This window comes from Trichechus manatus, unplaced genomic scaffold (genome assembly GCF_000243295.1).
Source record: "Trichechus manatus latirostris isolate Lorelei unplaced genomic scaffold, TriManLat1.0 scaffold00003, whole genome shotgun sequence".
Classification (NCBI taxonomy): Eukaryota; Metazoa; Chordata; class Mammalia; order Sirenia; family Trichechidae; genus Trichechus; species Trichechus manatus.
This window is the reverse complement of record NW_004443939.1, coordinates 36,085,513-36,104,662: the sequence shown is the minus strand read 5'-3', so window position 1 is coordinate 36,104,662 and position 19,150 is coordinate 36,085,513. Positions and strand designations below refer to the sequence as shown.

At 40.2% G+C, this 19,150-nt stretch overlaps 1 protein-coding gene across 1 annotated transcript in view; it reads left to right on the top strand.

The window, feature by feature from the left end:
* Window positions 1–19,150, top strand: part of DDAH1 (dimethylarginine dimethylaminohydrolase 1) — a 170,457-nt gene that overhangs the window by 132,589 nt on the left and 18,718 nt on the right. The gene's annotated exons all lie outside the window — the stretch shown is intronic.

The window sequence follows — 19,150 nt, the reverse complement described above, 5'->3', positions numbered from 1 at the left end:
TGGGTGGGCAGCAAGTAGAAGTGGCAGGGAGAAGACAGGCTGGTGCCTGAGCTTTCTGTGATGCCTACTGTCATGACCTCATATTCATCAAGAACCAGGAACACATAAAGGCAGGAAAAACTCTTTACTGGTGAACCGTTCTTACTCACACACCAGGTTTCCTAGAAATGCCACGATTCAGAATAATAAATGCCAATCTCATCACAGCTACTCCGTCTGGGGAAGAAGGAGGGCATGCCACCGGATAGAGCTCCCCATATGTAGTAGTTTCTGTCTCAAGTCGGGTAGTTGATACACCAAGGGGTTGCTATATTATTCTTATTTTTTTTGTATATCTGAGCTATTTCCTAATAATCTTATAGAAAATCATGATTCAGAAATACCTAATAATCTTACCTTCCTCATTTGCATTTGGAGTAATTAAAATTTAGAACAGAAATATTACGGATGAGAATAGAAAAGCCCAGAAAAATTGCCACAGCTAGATCAAGAGTGGATGTCACTGATAACGAAGAACTTGTATTTGTTTTGGTGCTTTACAATTAAAAGACACTTTTCTGCTCTGTAACTAACAACTCTGTGAGATGATCTGGAAGCTTCTTTAGGGCACAGACCATGTCTTGTTTAGATCACCATGTGCTTGGCCCATACATGCACACCCGTTGCCGTCGAGTTGATTCCGATTCATAGCGACCCTATAGGACAAAATAGAACTGTCCCATGGGGTTTCCAAGGCTGTAAATCTTTACTGAAGCAGACTACCACATCTTTCTCCCATGGAGCAGCTATTGGGTTCAACTGCTGACCTTCCAGTTAACAGCTCAGCACATAACCACTGCGCCACCAGGGCTCCTTTACTGGGCCGATAAACTCACTGCCAATTCTGACTCATAGCGACCCTATGGTGGACCCTTAATAAATATTTGGTGAATGAATGAATAAATGAATGAGGGAGGTAGTATTATCTCCATTTTGCTGATGAGAAAACTAGATCAAGTGATATGACCAGGTCACAAGGCCAATAGTAAGTGGTGCGGTGGGACTGCAGTCTGAACCTTCAGGTGGCCCTGCAGGTTTACACATAGATGACTTGTTAAAGGACCAAAAGCAAGGCTCTTGCAGAAACTCCTGCTAGGTAAAGAAAGATATACAATTTATTTGTTTCAAGTCTTTATCTTCTACATCAGGGCTAGAGTTGATGGAATTTAGCTGGGAAGCAATCACTGCCTTAAGCTGAACTTCTCTGTGATATCTACAACTTGGTCAACCAGCTTACCTGGTCTTTTCTTTCTCCCATTTCCCCAACTATATCTGAACGATCTGTCTCAAAATTTGATTTGTATCATGGTGGGTTTTTCTTGTTTCTTTTGGAGAATCTCTTTTGTTCTGCTTCATCTGAAAGGCTGTGTTAACTTCCTGGATGTAAAAAGAATTGTGTTCTGAAGGAAAGCATTTGATGAATGGTGTCACTCAGGGTGTCTAGGAAGATTATTTTTCTGCTTAGGCATCTTCTGCCATGTCTGTCCGTGACGTCTGGGACACTCAGGTTGGTCTGTGCATGTCTGAAATTTATTACAAAGCCCTAGGGTAGGAGAAAGGATCCCTGGCCACGTAGTGGTTAAAGTGTTCAGCTGCTAACTGAAAGGTTAGCGGTTCAAACCCACCAGCTACTCTGTGGGAGAAAGATGTGGTAGTCTGCATCTGTAAAGATTACAGCCTTGGAAACCCTATGGGGCAGTTCTATTCTGTCCTATAGGGTCACTATGAGTCATAATCAACTCAACAACAATAGGTAGGGCAGGAGAAGACTGAAGCTGGCCTATAGCCTGCCTTTGTGCAAATTAACAGAAAGAACCCCTTCTGGGTGGACAAATTAGAAAAAATAGCCCCACCTCCCATGCCGGGTAGACTAGGACCCTAACTCAAATAGCTTATAATCAAGTCTGGAGAAATGAACATAAAACAAACTAAGAGATAATACAATATGAATAACTAACTACATTATATGAAATAGACCCTAACTGCTATTAGAAGTTCAGAGGCTAGAGAATTTAGTGAGAGAGTTCAGTGAGAGGGTGTCCCAGGTGGGTACATGACATAAACAAAGACTGAGCAAAATAGATTTGTGAAGAGACCAAAAACCAAAACCAAACCCATTGCTAAAATTGATTCCAATTCATGGTGATCTCATGTGTTACAGAACTGCTCCATATGGTTTTCTTGGCTGTAATCTTTATGGAAGCAGTTCACCAGAACTTTCTTCCACAGAACAGTGGGTTTGAGCCACCATCCTTTAGGTTAGTAGTCGATTGCAAACCACTTGCACCACCCAGGCTCCTGTGAGGAAACCAGTCGAACTATAACTGTTTAGTGCCTGGTAGGCTATATGGTTGCCCACCCACATTTTCCACCTCTCACATTTCTTGGGAGGCCATTTTTCCCACTAAAAGTATTTACAACCCTTCAGTGGGGACTCATGTAACGGTAAAAAGCAAAAGAAAACTTCCATTGGCGCAGAATAGCTAGGGTATCAGGCTTATACTGAGGTAGTGTATCCAGGAATTGTGACTGGGTAAAACTTTTGTCTCTCTTTGTTTTTGTACAGCTAGATAAGCATTCTGAGCCTATTTATGGTTTCCTGTGTGATAGTTTGAACTGCTGGTGACTCAGTGGTTAAGAGCTCAGCTGCTAAGCAAAAGGTCAGCTGTTTGAATCCACCAGTCACTCCTTGGAAACCCTATGGGGAAGTTCTACTCTGTCCTATAGGGTTGCTATGAGTCGGACTCAGCTCAATGGCAATGAATTTTGTTTTTTTGGTGTGATAGTTAGGGACCCTTGGTGGGTTTATTTTGTTTTTTTGGTGTCATATTTGGAAAGAAAGAGATGTCCAATGTAACCAAATGGAAGGCATCTACAGTAAATCATGCCTCCCAGGACTGGTGGAACAGATGGGTGCCCACCAAATCATAGTACCAGAGTACCACCAGAGCTTCATGGGCACACATATGCACACATCATATTTCTCAAAATCCATATTACCAACCAAAAATTTAAACACACTCAATTGGTAAGTGTACGTTCCAAAACTTAAAACACATGCCATCAAAAAAAAAAAATCATAACAAAAAAATTCAGTCTCCAGAGGGATAATAAAAGGTTTTCTTGGGGGCTACTGGAGATACAGCTAGATGGGGCAGGTAAGGTCAGAAGAAGTAGGGACTTAAAAGTGAGGAGGAGAATGAGTGTATCTCCAAGCAGGAATTTGAACACCCACAGGGCTCTGAGGAGAAGGGCACAGAGTGCCTGCATTGCTTCAGAGATACTGGACTGTTATTCCTTTTGCAGAAAAATTTGGAGGGGAAAGACCCTGCAGTCAGAAAAAATGGCCATCAATGACGTGGGAAAAGAAAGCCAAGCCCCAAGTTCAGTGTATGCCTCGACAGCTCACTCTCATTTTTTTATTCATCCTCCCCTTCCTATTGCCATGTTCTCTAACACCACATCTCCTGTGGGCCTCCTATGAGGATTTTGTAGTCCTCTTTCTTCTAGAGTTCATTTGAGTTAATGTTAATAATGATATTCACTCTATAGTTGAAATCTTCTGTGTCAGGAGCTATAAATAACCTGTAATGACTAGAATGGCATTCTTTAGAGATCGTATTTTCCATCAGCAAATGTGCTGCTGGAACCAAGGGCCTATGGAGTTGGTGAGTGCCCACCTGCCATGTTCCTAGCATCCAAAATGTCCTCTTACCTTGTAGTGAAAGCAGGAGGACAAACTGAAGGGAAGAATAATGAGACCTCCCTGAGGGCATGATCCCAGGTCTGAAATAGGTGGATCAGTGAAATTTAGATTTAGGTGAACTATGCTGCTTATTTATTAGAGAACATTCTGACTTCTATATTAGAACAATCAATAAAATTGATAGTGGTATAAGTCCTACTACTAACTTATAAATACAGAGATAGGTAGAAAGACAGGTGTATAGAGACATGTATATCATTTAAAAATAATATAAGTGTTATAGATTTTATTTTTCCCATTTTATAGGTGAAAATTCTGAGGTCTGATGATACATCATTTGATTAGGATCCTATTGTTCCACAATTAGGTTTCCTGGGCCCTGTCTCCTCTTCCCAGTTGCCCACCCCACCTCCCTCCCAGCCCCATACCTGTTCTTTTTCTACCGAAAAATATTTCTTAATTATTTTTCCCTGAATTCGCTCTAGCTAAGCTCCCACTTTCTCCTTCACTCTAACTTTTCCCATATTTTTGCTGGTATCAGGAATCCTAGCCTATCTCAGAGGAGGCATGAGTTTGGTCCCAGATGTCAATTTTTTCCTTTGCAAACCTTGATGTCTCAGACCTTGCCTCTATAGAGAAGCCCTGGCCACTTGGGCATCTCTTTGAAGGGCATATCATTTAACTGGAGGTAAATTGTACATTCTTGTGCCACACACTGAAAGCTTGATTACTTCCCACATCTGTCACTGCTCTGCTCGCTGAGTACTCCCTTCCTTCAGAGTCTGAAAGCTACTTCTTACATATTCATGCAAAGCTGAGGGCCAAAGGGTTTCTTGGTAGTCTTATTGCATTTGAAACACTTTGTAATGGGTTGCAATCTATTCTTGGCTAATGAAGTGAGTTCTTGTGGAGATAGTCGTCATACCTGTCTAGGCTGTAGTAGATTTAATAGTGTGTGCATTGTATATTTAAATGAAATCATCCATCTAGGAAGATTTTATCAAATTTCTGCTAAAAAGCTCAGAACACATTTAATACAGGGTACCAACTTAGGGAAGGAAGAAAGGAGGACATATTATTACTGCATTTTACCATTGATCAGCCAGGGTACTGGAGGTTAGATTGAGTTAAACAAATTCCTAAAAATATTTAACATCAAGTCTGATCCTAGAAATACTATTATCTAAGTAAAATTAGTCTTTGAAGCAACCTGCCTTTCTTCCATAGTTTTTCTTTCACCCTTTCCATCATTCCCTTCATGCCCCTGGGCAGCTCCCATCTTCATCCTGCCCAACTCTATCTAGCTAGAAATGAAAATTATGTAGGGTGGATTCATTCAGGCACAGGCATTAGACCTAGTAGTTCTCTTTCAGATGGAATACTTGCCTTTTCAAGATGAGACCTCCAGTTGCTCCACAGCTGGGACTGTGCTCACAAACATAGCATTAAGCAAAAGGAGCAAATTTTCCCAAAAGTACATATCCTATTATTTCATTCACATAAAGTTAAACAACAGGCAAAATTCACTGCTGCTAGCAGTCAGGATGGTAGTTATTTTAAGAAGGAGGGAAGGAGTTGTGGTCAGGAGGGAGTAAGAGGGGGCCTGGCTATTTCTTGACCATGATGGGTGATAATTGTGATAGTTCATGGAGATGTATATTATAATTTGTGCACTTTTCTGTATATGCATGTTATACTTTAATTTTTAAAGTTTAAAAATATATACATATTAGATGGTTGAAAGTGGGCTATGTGTGATTTACAGAAATCTCCAATAGTTAGGTCTAACTTCCAAACGCCTGCTTTACCCTCTATGTAATGCCTATCTTTTCCACAAACTATCCTGTTCTGTTTTATTTTAATTAAAGAAAAGAAGGAAAAAAAACATATCTTAGATTTGCACCTCATCTCACCCATTCTTTTTCTAGATCCATTCCAAAATCTCCTTCCTTTCCAAGAACCTGGATTAATTACATGCTGTCTGTCACAGGAGGACAAATTGTAGCTTCTGCCCTGTGGAGGGACTTGCAATGATTCTTAGCTCACATTTAATCCTTTGGTCAATTGAAAAAAAAGAATGAAAGAAAAAAAGATGTAAGAGAAGAAGGGAGAGAAGCAGAGAGGGAGGGAAGAAGGGTAACCCTTAGCTGAAGCTTTCCTGAATCTCTTTGGATGAGAAAGCCACTGTGTGTAGCTTGGAGGGGCTGTGGTACTGACAGGTTGGGGGACTGTGCCATCTGCCGGCCAGGCAGCGAGCAGAGCATTCTCGCCTTCCTAGCCCTGTGCGAGGGACCAGTTGTTGTCTCCTTTTGGCAACCATAGTTTTGTTGAGTGACCTACCTTTCTGCCTGCCTGCCTGCCCGCCCGCTCGCCTGTCTGCCTGCCTTCCTTGTTCCTTTTCTTTCTTTCTTTCATTAATAATTCTGGTCTTCTGCATCACAGTGAATTGTTTAAAATACTCTTAGTAGAAACACTAAAAAGATGTGGTAAGAAAAGAATTGTGAGATCACCACTCCTTTTTCATGTCTTTGTCATGTAAATGAAGCTGAAATACAGTAAGTGCAATTCCAGTAGGTTTGTAATTTTAAATTAAAATGCCCCTAGTGTGTCTTGATGGAAATGTCTTTTAGGTTTCTTATCTACTTCCTGAAATAACTAACTGCATTTGTAAGATTCCTTGAATGAGGACATGGGCTGCTTTGCAGCTAATTTAAATTGCATAGCACACAGCGTGTTCTCCTTTTGAATGACTAACTATGTAATAGAGGTCACTCCGGCAGTATTTCCTCTCCTTTTTGCTAAGCTTCAGCATTGATTTTGTGTCCAAAAAAGTCCACGTTATTTTATAGATGGTCATATAAAAATGAAGATTAAAAAAACCCTTAATGTGTTTGGATTTGAATATATTTTTATTGCCTGGAATTTCCTTTAATGACAGCTAGAACAATAATAATAGCAAACCCCCAAAAAACAATGAGAACTAACTGATATCAACAGGGTGACTGAAATGGAAAAATAAAGACTTTGCATTTTTAGTTGTTGTTGTCACAGGGAATTATAGTACGTAGCCACAAGATTTTCCACTTTGGGTCTCTGCTGTGAAAGGCATGCTGACAATCCCATTGTAGCTTTAATTTAGTCTTATTATCTGGTTGTCTGTTCCAGTTATATTCACCAGATCCACAAAACAGTGATTTTTTTTTTAAATAAAAAATCTCCCGTGCTTATATTATGAAATTAAAACACAAAACCAAACATCTTCTGAGTTTGTAACAACTGCTTATGCTCCTTTTCCTCGCAGCAGTTGTTTTATCTGACAATATTCCCGGAGCTGTATGCCAACAAGGCTGGAGTGGCCAAAATAAAATTCTTTGGCATGATAAGGCACTAAATAATCTGAAGCTCTAGAACCAAAACAGCTATGCTGAATTTCAGGACTAGTTCCAAGGTAGGAAGAAGACAAAATTGGCCAAGTGGGAGAAAGGGAACAGTAATGTGCCATTTTTTTTTTTTTTTTTTTGAGTTTTCAAGAAAATCTCAGAGAAAAGAAAGGAAGAAATTATATTTAAAGTATTAACTTCTGTTCATTCTGTCCATTATACAAAGGGACATAAAAAAGTATTCAACTGACCCTATGGGATGTTATAGGAGAAATTCAAACAGCTGTTGGGTGGTTGGGCAAATGGCCTTTTAAGGGGCTATTATGGATTGAACTATGTCCCCCAAAAATATGTGTTGTAAATCCTAACCTCTATGCCTCTGGTTATAATCCCATTTGGGAATGGGTTGTGTCTGTTATGTTAATGAGACAGGATAAATGTAGGATATGTCTTAAATTGATCTCTTCTGAGATAAAAAAGAGATTAAACAGGCAAGTGAAAGAAGCAGAGATGGAAGAGACATGCCAAGCCTCATCAAGATTGCCCAGGATCAGAAGCTCAGAAAAAGACTTTCCTCCAGAGCTGACAGAGAGAGAAAGCCTTCACCCTAGAATCAGCAGTCTAAATTCAGACTTCTAGCCTCCTAAACTGTGAGATGGCACAGTGGTTGAGAGCTATGGCTGCTAACCAAAAGGTCGGCAGTTCAAATCCACCAGCTGCTCCTTGGAAACTGTATGGGGCAGTTCTACTCTGTCCTAGAGAGTCGCTATGAGTTGGAATCAACTTAACGGCACACAACAACAACAAGGGTCGCTATGAGTCAGAATCAACTCGCCAGCAATGGGTTTGGTTTTGTTTTTAGCAGCACTAGATAACTAAGATACAGGCCTTTCAATCCAAGACTCTTGCTTACTAAAAAGTCTGTAAGAATCACCTGAAAAGCTTTCTGAAAGCGTGTTTGCCCTGGGCCTACCCCAGAAAATTCTGATGGTCTGGGTCTGGGCTGGAGCTCCACAGGTGATTCTGATGCACAGGACTCGCTGAGAACCACTGCCTGCAAGGATCCCTCCAACTTCCAAAAGTACTTAGCTCAGAATCCAGAATAAAGATGGCAACCCCTATGTAATAAGGTGCAAAATAACATATTCCAATTAGACTAGCAATAAAAGTAGAGAAAGTATCCAAATTAAAGCCACGGAAGTTTAGGAACTCCTTACCTTTTTGCTGCCTGGAGTCAACATTGTGTAAACTTAAATTATAATACCTAACTGGGTGATGATTTGGATTCCGTCAGTCAATCCATTTGGTATGTTAAAATTCCTTATTAAGATATCTCTAGCTACCAAAAATCACTAATGTTGTCATTTTCTGAGAACAGGAAACTTGCATTCGATTCATGCTTCCATACCACTTCTCCCAACACAAAAACACACAAAGATGTAGCAACAGGCCATATTCTTGATGTGTGAAGATTTGTACCAAAGAAGAAAAAAAACAACAAAAACGTGTTAAACGTCACATCATTAGTGATGTTAGAGAAGAACTTACTTTTAATTGATTCCGCTAACAGAGCATAGCTGTCTGCAGGGCCACAATGGCTATAAGCGCAAAGCAGAGCCCTCAGAATCCAAGTTCATTGATTGTCATTCTGGCTCTGCCTTCAGCTCTTCCTGTGTGACCCCTGTCTGTTCTACTCAGTCTCTTCTTGGATAAACAAAGCCCAGTCAGCCTCACTAGGGGATGAAAGTTTCATTCCTTCTCATTGGACGTTTCACAATGGCCAACCAAGCTGAAGCATCGTGTCTTCAATGTGGTACTTTGCAGGCCCTTGGCAAAAAGTACCAGCCACTTAATTATAAGGCACCAGTGATAAGAACAGTTCCAAAGCAGGTTCACTATAGACTCTCAACCGCTGTGATATTGTCCTTTCAGTGGCTGTAGGTGATAGGAGACTTGTGCTTAGCTGAACATCTTCATGCTCATTTGAGGACGGAGAACCACAGAAGACTCCAGCCTAGTTCCATTGTCTTTGAGTAAGCTCCAGTTACATATATAATTGTTAAATTTTATATCTAACAAATGATATCATTTTCTAATTCACACATAAAAGTGTGATAGGAAAAAAAGCCGAGATTTCCAAAAGCTATTGTTACTGTCACTTCTGCAAAAGACTTTTTGAAGGGCAATTAAAAAGAGATCTCAGTTGAGCTTGAAGCTCGGGCTTCTTGAGCACCATACAGCAAAAGTATTTATTGAGCAGCATCTATATGAAAGGGACTCTCCCAAGCACAGGGCATACTGAGATGGATGAGAAACAGTCTCTTGCCTTCTAGGCCTTTCCAATCTAACTAGAGAAATTAGACGGAACATTAAAAGATAAATGCTATTACAATGTAACATGAAATAAATGCCAAAAAAATGGCTCACAGTCCTAGTAAAGGCAGTAGGAGCTCTGAAGAGGGAGAGATCACAGGAGGTAGGAGGCAAAGTTTGAGTGGGCCTGGATGAACAGTAAGCCATAGGCTGGCACAAAGAAGGAGTGGTCATTTCAAACAGGACAAAACCAAAAACCAAACCCATCACTGTGGAGGTGATACTGACTCATAGCGACCCTATAGGTCAGGGTAGAACCACCCCATAGGGTTTCCAGGGCTGCAATCTTTACAGAAGCAGACTGCCACATCTTTCTCCCACGGAACAGCTGATGGGTTCAAACTGCCAACATTTTGGTTAGCAGCCAAGTGCTTAACCACTGTGCCACCAGGGCTCTTTTCAAACAGGACAACCTGGGGAAATATCTATTTTATAATCAAGGGACAATGGCTAGTAGGGTGGGGAGGCTATGTGTAGAGAAAGAAATAGAAATAAGATATAAGTTGGGGCTGGTCCATGGGCCAAGAAATTGGGGTTTTATGATCTGTGGGGCTGTGAGGAGCCACTCAGAGTTTTTAAGCAAAGGAGTAAAAGGTTGAAGGTGGTATTTCAGAAAGATGTCTGACATTGTACCTGTAATGACTTAACAGGAATAAAGATTAAGTGTAATAAAACTTGTTAGATACCATCACATATCCAGGAGCCATGGGGAGGGGGGTGTGGACTAGGAAAGTAGCAGTGAAAATAGAACAGACAGTATGGAATGTGAGGTGCATTTAGATACATGACCAAACAAGTGACAGACTTTAAAGGGAAAGGGAGGGAAAAGGATCTGATCGACATTTGGGCATCAGACAGTTACAGAATTCCTGTTCTATGCCAGGCAGTGTACCAGACAATGATGAACAAAATGACTTCAGAAATGACTACCAGAATGGGGTGCCCTTGGTGAAATTTTGGGAAAAGAGTTCAAGTTCTCCCTGTCACCATGAACTTAGTCCTCCCCATCTCCTACAAAGGAATAAACCACAGAGAAATGGTGGGCAAAGACAGAGCTATAGCTACACTCAGACATGTCAGACTGACAGCAGTTCTGATAGACATCCGATGGCTGAGCTTGTAGGACACTAACGGGGTTGGCTTCTATTTCATTTTCCATTGGCAGCAGTCAGTGACTCATCTGAATTTGGAGTCTCTGGCCTTTACCCTTTCCATTTACTGTTTATTATTTTTATCCACTCCTCTCAAGGCACACAAGAAATAGCACCTTAGCAATATTTGCAGACCGTACATCTCCAGCAGTGTCATGTTGTTTCTTAGCTGAATTGAGTTGGCAAAAGATTGCAAAAAAACAAACAATTGGGATGATTTCTGCCTCATGGACTGAAACTGTCCATCACAGCATGACCTCGGTGGCACTCTTGGCCATGCCGATATCGGTACCCTTTGGTGTTAAAGGGATTAGGAAATGTATCAGTTGAGCTGCAGGGAGGATGATTGAGTTTTGGGTTACTGTTTCTCTGGAAATCACATGTATTAAATACTTTAGGCATTGATGAGTATCCTATTGCTTGGCTGAAGGTTAATAAAGCATATGGTAAAATGTAGACACTAAATTAGAAATGACATTTTAACCATGAATTATTCTCCAGCCTTAGGGGAAAATATCCCCACTACCTGACACAATACTGGGATTTGGACCATCCTTAGAAATTATGACGTGCAAAAGAAACACATCAAAAGTAAATTTGCTACCGCCTTCCTGCAAAACCACTCCACTAGTGTTACCCTGTTCTACTTAATTTACTTATTTCCCCTTGCCTTCATCTTTCAAAATGTCATATTAGTTTGGCAATCTTTAAGAGTATTTCAAAATCCATTTTTCAGATATGATTGCTGGATGGTTCTATTGCTGCAGTTGGGTCCCTATGTTCTTATAAATCTGTCTACAGATGTAAAAAGCAGCTTTGGAGATAGGTTACAACAACCATCCTTCTTTATCTCTTTTTGAAGTAGGACAAAGTTCAAAGCTGTGACCACATGTGCAGAAGTGACTCATGCACACAGAGTTCAAAAAAAAACCAGGTGGAAGCTAAATGAAAGGTGTTGAATCTATTACATTTTGTGTAAGTTTTCCATTCATTTCTTTTTCATCTACAGCCTGGGAAGTGATAAGAACTCAATGTATGTTAGCTATTAGTAGTTGTAGCCTCAATAGCAGTACTAATCCCTTTCAGGCCTAAAGATCAGGTTAATTTAATCTGAATAGTCTAAGTTAGTGGTTCTCAAGCTTTGGTGTACCCAAGAGTCACATAAAGTACACATTTTAAATGCACATCACATTCCTGGGTTCACCACAAGAAATTCTGATTCAGCAAGACTGAGATGGAGCCCAGGAGCCACCACATGATTCTAATGCAGGTAGTCCATAGACCACACTGTGAGAAACCCTGGCCTGTCTGGAATTCACCAGACAACAGATCGTACATTAGCATTTGAGGGCAGAGGGAGAAATTCATTCCAAAAGTAAATTGCTATGTCCTTAAACAGAAGATGCTCCCTGAAATCATTCAGAATAGTATCATACTGAGTAAAATAACTGGCAGTTTAGAGAACTAACTCTCATGTGAAGGAAAACCATGCAGAACTCTACCAAATCAGTGAAATATAAATGCTTATGAAATACTAACTTTTCTTTAAAATTCTGTCTTTTTAGTGGGGAAATGCTTACAGAATAAAAGGTATTTATCATGTTTTCCTGGCCTTTCTCTCTCTTGATAATATTTGCATACTAAAATCAAATGTATCTACAGTGAGTGTTTATTGCTTTAATTCTCATTAGGTATATAAACCAAACCAACTGCCATCAGGTCAGTTCCAACTCATGGCAACGCCATGTGTGTAGGAGTAGCACTGAGCTCCATAGGGTTTTCAATGGCTAATCTTTTGGAGTAGATCTCCAGGCCTTTCTTCCAAGGCACCTCTGGATGGACTCAAACAGCCATCCTTTCAGTTAGCAGTCAAGAGCATTAACCATTTACACCATCCATAGGCTTTCAGAAAGTCCTCTTGACTTGAATAGAAAAGTCTGCATTCATTCCCGGCTCTTAAATCCTGTGGCTTGAAGACGAACATGATATTAAATTCTGCAAGTAGGCATACTGCAAGGAGGAAGGAAATCCAGATCACTATTTGGTTAAGAAGTTTGTCTGGTCCCATCCTTGAAGCTTGCTAGGGTGAATTTGAGAAGGGCCTCTGGAGAGCAACCAAAGCTGATTAAAGTCGGATGTTTAGTGACCAGTTTGAACACAGAGTACTGATGGGCAGTTCTTTGCTCTGAAAGTTGAGCTCTGAGTGAGTTATGTGTTATAGGAAATTGTATCAGGAGACTTTAGGTGGATTTTGTGATTTTAAGACTTGTTGAAGTGCTGAAATGCACTGCTAGGAGATCATTTATTTATCTAACATTCAACAAATATGTACTGAGCACCTACCACATACCAAGCACTGATGCCAAGCACTGCACAAAGTACCACTGATGTACCATCTGCCTCCCTGGAAGCTTTTCAGTAATCATCTGTCTTTCTGGAATGACTTGGGTACCTTGAGTCAGGACAAGACTCAGTTGAATTCAAACATTATGTCAGTCGCCTCAAGGGGCAGAGGTCAAAATATGTGAGCATATGTTTTGCTGTGTATTCTCAGCAACAACAACAAAATAAAATTTTAAAAAATATATGTAGCACAATGTTAAACAGTATTACTCTCTGAATCAATTGATAATAGGCAGCTAGTTGCCTTCTTCAACATCCATTCTACCTTTCCTTCTTATTAATAGAAACTTGAGTTTTAAATGGGCACATTGGTACTTGGAATAAAATCCACATTTCCCAGCCTCCTTTGTAATAAGTAAAACAGTGGGATTAAGTATTGCCCAATGAGATGTAAGAAGTGCTAGGTATGAAATCCAGGAAGCCTCCCTGAAAGAAAGGAGTTGTGCCCTTTTCTCCTTCTGAGTCTTGATGCTTGAGATAAGAATGTGATGGCTGGAGTTCCAATAGCCGTCTTATACCACGAGGATGAGTACTATACTCCAGGTATGGCAGAGCAAAAAGCTAGAAGGAGCCTGGACCGTTGATGACTATGAAGTCACCACACTATACTATTATCTCAAAATTCCTTTCACATGAGAGAGAAATAGACACCTTTGTCTAAATCATTTGGTGGGGGCTGGGAGGGGGACAGGTGTTTTCTGTTGCAGTTGAATTTCGTCCTCACTGATAGAGGTTTTTTCTGTTCACTAGCCATCAACAGGAAACCCAATTTACGCTGGCCTAAACAATGAGGGAAATTTATTGTTCCATGTAACTGGAAAGTTCTGAAGTAGAGCAATCTTGAGTAGGTTTGATTGGTCAGCCCAGTGATGCCATCAAAGAGCCAGATTCTTTTGTCTCTCCTCTCCACCTTCCACAAATGAGCTTCATCCTTAAGCTGGCTCCTATTCAGTGACTGCCAGCAACTTCTGGCTACATGCTTCCTCATCCACATTCAGGGAGAGGGACATCACTTTTATAAGTTCTCTCAGAAAAATGAGGAAGCTTCTTTCCAATCTTCTCCATTCTCATTAGCCTGAATTGGTCACCTGCCCATCCCTGAACGACCAACTAGAACCAGAGGGTGAATTACACTGATTAGTTTAACCTGGAGCTATAATACCCTGTCTTCCTTTTTCATTGTTCCGCTTTCAGATGCATATAAGGCAATTGAAAAGACTATGGCTTGGGTTAGGTGCCCCTTCGTCCTCAAGGTGACATCTTTGCTTTTCAAAACTTTAAAGAGGTCTTTTACAAGACCAGACTTACTGGCCTGACAGAGACTGGAGAAACCCTGAGAGTATGGCCCCCCGACACCCTTAGCTCAGTAATGAAGTTACTCCCGAGGTTCACCCTTCAGCCAAAGATTAGACAGCCCCATAAAACAAAACGAGTCTAATGGGGCACAACAGCCCAGGGACAAGGACTAGAAGGCAGGGGGGGACAGGAAAGCTGGTAATAGGGAACCCAAGGTCAAGAAGGGAGAGAGTTGACATGTTGTGGGGTTGTTAATCGATGTCATAAAACAATATGTGTACTAACTGTTTAATGAGAAACTATTTGTTCTGTAAAGCTTCATCTAAAGTTCAATTAAAAAAAAAAAAAAGAGGTCTTTTACAGCAGATTTACCCAATGCAATGTGTCATCTGACTTCTTGAGTGCTGCTTCTATGGACATATCTGATTGTTGATCCAAGTAGAGTGAAATCATTGACTTCTATTTTTTTCTGCATGTATCATGATGTTTATGGGCCCAGTTGTGAGGATTTTCATTTTCTTCACATTCAGGCATAATCCATACTGAAGACTGTAATCTTTGACCTTTGGTAAGTGCTTCAAGTCATCTTCATTTTTGGCAAACAAGGTTGAGTCATCTGCATAATGCAGGTTGTTAATATATCTTGCACCAATCCTGATGCCATGTTCTTCATCATATAGTCCAGCTTCACAGATTATTTGTTCGGACCAGGCAATATTCTGTTGTTATACATAGGGCTTGAGAGACCCTTGTTTACTTGGTAGTGGGGGTAAGGCTGGGAAAGAGTTGGCATTGCTCCTCCCTGCCCCACTTAAATTCTCTCTACCAAACCAAGGCTACGTAATAGAAAAAGTCTGGACTAAGTCATAAAACTTAGAATCTAGTCCTAACTTGGCACCTTTGTGTATCTTGGGTAAATCAATTTCTTCATCTCTCTGGGCCTCTGTGAAAGGCCACTGGGCTTGATAATTCACAAATTTGCAAAATTATGATTGTTAGTTTTCTACAAAATGACATCACTTTCACAGGTGCTCAGATGACCTTATCAACATTAACTGTCTGACACTGACAAAGCCCATATCCAGAAGAAAACCAAGATTTAGCCTCCTCATGTCAGAAATGTAAAACTTGAAACACAAAGAGCCCAGGTTACCTAAGGCACAATAGTAGGCAACGTGCAGATGGGTCCAGGCATTATGGCTGCTTTCTTTGTTAGCCGTGATTTGGTTGTGGTCATTAACATGGGAGTTTGGTTTCTTGCAAAAGATGTGGGGACAACCCATTTTCTTACATACCAATCCATTTCCTTGCGGGGATCTTATTAGTTCAGAGTAAGACTAGAAGAGTAAATGGTATACTTAGTTGGAAGTTTGATTTCTCTTTCTTTTTCTGGTTATTTTCCCTCCTGTTTCCCTTCAACATCTGCTCTAATTCTAAAATATAAATAGATTTGACGACTTCCTCCTAAAACAGTAGTTTTCAACTGGAGGTAATTCTGCTCCTCAGGGGACATTTGCAATGTCTGGAGACATTTTTGGTTGTCACAACCAAGGATGTGGGGAGATGCTACTGGCATCTAGTGAATGCTGCTAAACATTCTACAGTGCCCAAGACGGCCCCCTACGGTAAGAATTGTCCAGCCCTATATATCAATAGTGCTGACATTGAGAAACCCTACCCTAAAATGTAAATGAAATTTGTCAACTCTGTTTTACAAAAATTTCAGTTTCTGAGTGTATCAGAGTTAAGGTGCTTATCCTTGATACATTTGGAAACAGGAGTGACTCTTGAATATCAACTAGCCAGTGCCAGCAAGGCAAGGAATCAAACAACAGATTGCACTGGGCAAATCCGCTACAAAAGACCTCTTTAAAGTTTTCAAATGCAAAGATGTCACTTTGATGACTAAGGTGCATCTGACCCAAACCATGGTCTTTTCAATCACCTCATATGCATGCAAAACTGGACAATGAAAAAGGAAGACAGAAGAAGAATCGATGCATTTGAATTGTGGTATTGGTGAAGACTACTGAATAGACCATAGACTGCCAGAAGAAGAAACAAATCAGTCTTCGAAGAGATACAACCAAAATGCTCCTAAGAAGTGAGGATAGTGAGACTTCAGCTTGCTTATTTGGGACGTGTCATCAGGAAAGGCCAATCGCTAGAGAAGGACATCATGTCTGGTAAAGTAGAAGGTCAGAAAAAAACAAAAAACAAAAAACCAAACCCGTTGCCATCGAGTCAATTCCGACTTATAGCAACCCTATAGGACAGAGTAGAACTGCCCCATAGAGTTTCCAAGGAGCACCTGGTGGATTTGAACTGCCGACCTTTTGGTTAGCAGCCATAGCACTTAACTACTACGCTACCAGGGTTTCCAGGAAAAAACAAAGAAAACCCTCTGTGAGATGGATTGGCACAATAATCAAAGAAATGGACTCAAATATACCTACAGTCATGAAGACGACACAGGACCAGGCAATGTTTTGTTCTGTTATCCGTAAGGTGGCTATGAGTCGAAGCCAACTCGAGGGCAACTAACAGCAACATGCTAGCAAGGATGTTTTTCAGCAGCAGAGAATTAAAGAGCTATATGTAACCCCAGTATTTATTAGGTTTGTGTGTAACATTATTTTCAGGCATGTGAACTACTTACTACACATGGGTAACAATGTAATAAATGTGAGACAATCACAGAACCTGAGCAACAGGGCCACATGTAGTTGCCTTCGTGGGTACACAGCCTCCAAAGGCTTTTGTTACCAGCCTTAGAGAGAAGTGAAGTTTGGGGGCTCTGAACTGAGATGTTTAGGCTTTGTCACTGCCAAATTCAGAAAGGGGTACCCGGGTTTGGTTTTAAGTGTGTGTATATGTAAGAAAAGGTCCCATTCTCAGCAATTTCTGAAGCCAGACCAGGACTGGGAGCAGAGCCAGGAGGGAGCAGGTCATTGGGAGAGAGGTATTTCCCAAAAGGAGTTTTTTTTTTTTTTTGATCTGTATGGTATGTTAGATGCTTGTACTTTTCTTTCACTGATCAAGTGCTGTTTCTCGCTAGTTTTGGAGATTTATAACATTTGACATCACCATGCCCATTAAGCAAAACAAAAAAAACCCAAACCTGTTGCGGTTGAGTCGATTCCGACTCATAGCAACCCCATAGGACGGAGTAGAACTGCCCCACAGAGTTTCTAAGGAGCAGCTGTGGACTCAAATTGCTGACCTTTTTAAGTTAGCAGCCATAACTTGCCATAGCTCTTAACCATAACAGTGGTAACTATGGGGAAAGGGAGAGATTTTTTTATTTACTTGGTCTGGAATGGGGCCCAAGCATCAGTTAAATAGGAGGACTTTAACTTTTTTTAAAATCAACTTTATTAAGATACAATTTCTATACAATAAAACTAATAAATTTTAAATGTATAATTTGGTGAGTTTTGACAAATGTATACAAATCTATTAAGCCAAATAGAACTTTTAGCTTTTATATTTAAATCTTTTGCAAGAAACCTGTGTTTTGTAATAATTTTATAATTAAAAAAACATGTTTTTAGAAGAACCATTTGAAATTACATATTCCTACTTCACCTCATTTCATAAAAGCAGCTTACAAAAATGCATAATTATAGGAAGATAACATAAGTAGAAGGAAAATAAACTACTAAGAGAAAACAAGAGTAGAAATTTAAAATGGAGCTGAGTTAAAGAATGCAGACCACGAATTCTCATTTCATTTTTTTACCCATAGGACGATTAGACTTTATACTTCGAAAGCAGTCCATGTGAAAAGGGAAACCCAGTCATCTTTTTTGTGTTTGAGAGCTTCGATGAATTTAGACTCCTGTTAAGACAATACAGTTTTGCACCCTCCCTTTCAAGTATTTATTATACCTCAGTCCATCCGTGTATTCCATAAGCTCACTGAAGATTTGTTGTTGTTAGCAGCACAAGGCAATGAAATGCTGCCCGGTCCTGCACCATCCCCATGATCAGTTGCAGATCAGACCGTTGTGATTCATAGGGTTTTCACTGGCTTATTTTAAGAAATAGATCACCAGGTCTTTCTTCCTAGTCAATCTTAGTGTGGAAGCTCTGTTCGACATCATAGCAACACACAGGGCTGCACTCACAGATGAGTGGTGGCTACACATGAGGTGCATTGGCCAGGAATCGAACCCAGGTCTCTCATGTGAAAGGCAGGAATTCTGCCTGAAACACCAATACCCCCATCATTGAAGGTTAATTCCCAAATATTATTTGCCCATGAGGAAGCAAAAATTATGTGAGCCAAATGTTAAAATGTTATCCATGGCATTAGCAAAGAGGGTAGAGGATTAAAGTAACTTTCTATGAAAAGCCATCTTCTGCTGGACTCCAGGAACTGAGTCTCATAAAACCACGAAATCTCATGTATAGGGCAGTAGTGTGCTGGAGCAAGCTCCTACCAGCTTACAAGAGCCAATCATTAAACTTTGGGAAATTTTTACAAGCCAGTTGTTAAACAGTCTTTATTAAAAATTGAATTATATAAATTAATATATATAATATGTATTATATAATATGGAAACCCTGGTGGCATAGTAGTTAAGAGCTACATCTGCAAACCAAAAGGCTGACAGTTCGAATCCACCAGGCACTCCTTGGAAACTCTATGGGGCAGGTCTACTCTGTCCTATAGGGTTTTTATGAGTTGGGATTGACTTGATGGCAATGGGTTTTTTTTTTTTAATATGATATAATATATATTATGTTACATATAATTATATAAACTTACAGTTAAACAAAGTATATTAAAAACAAGA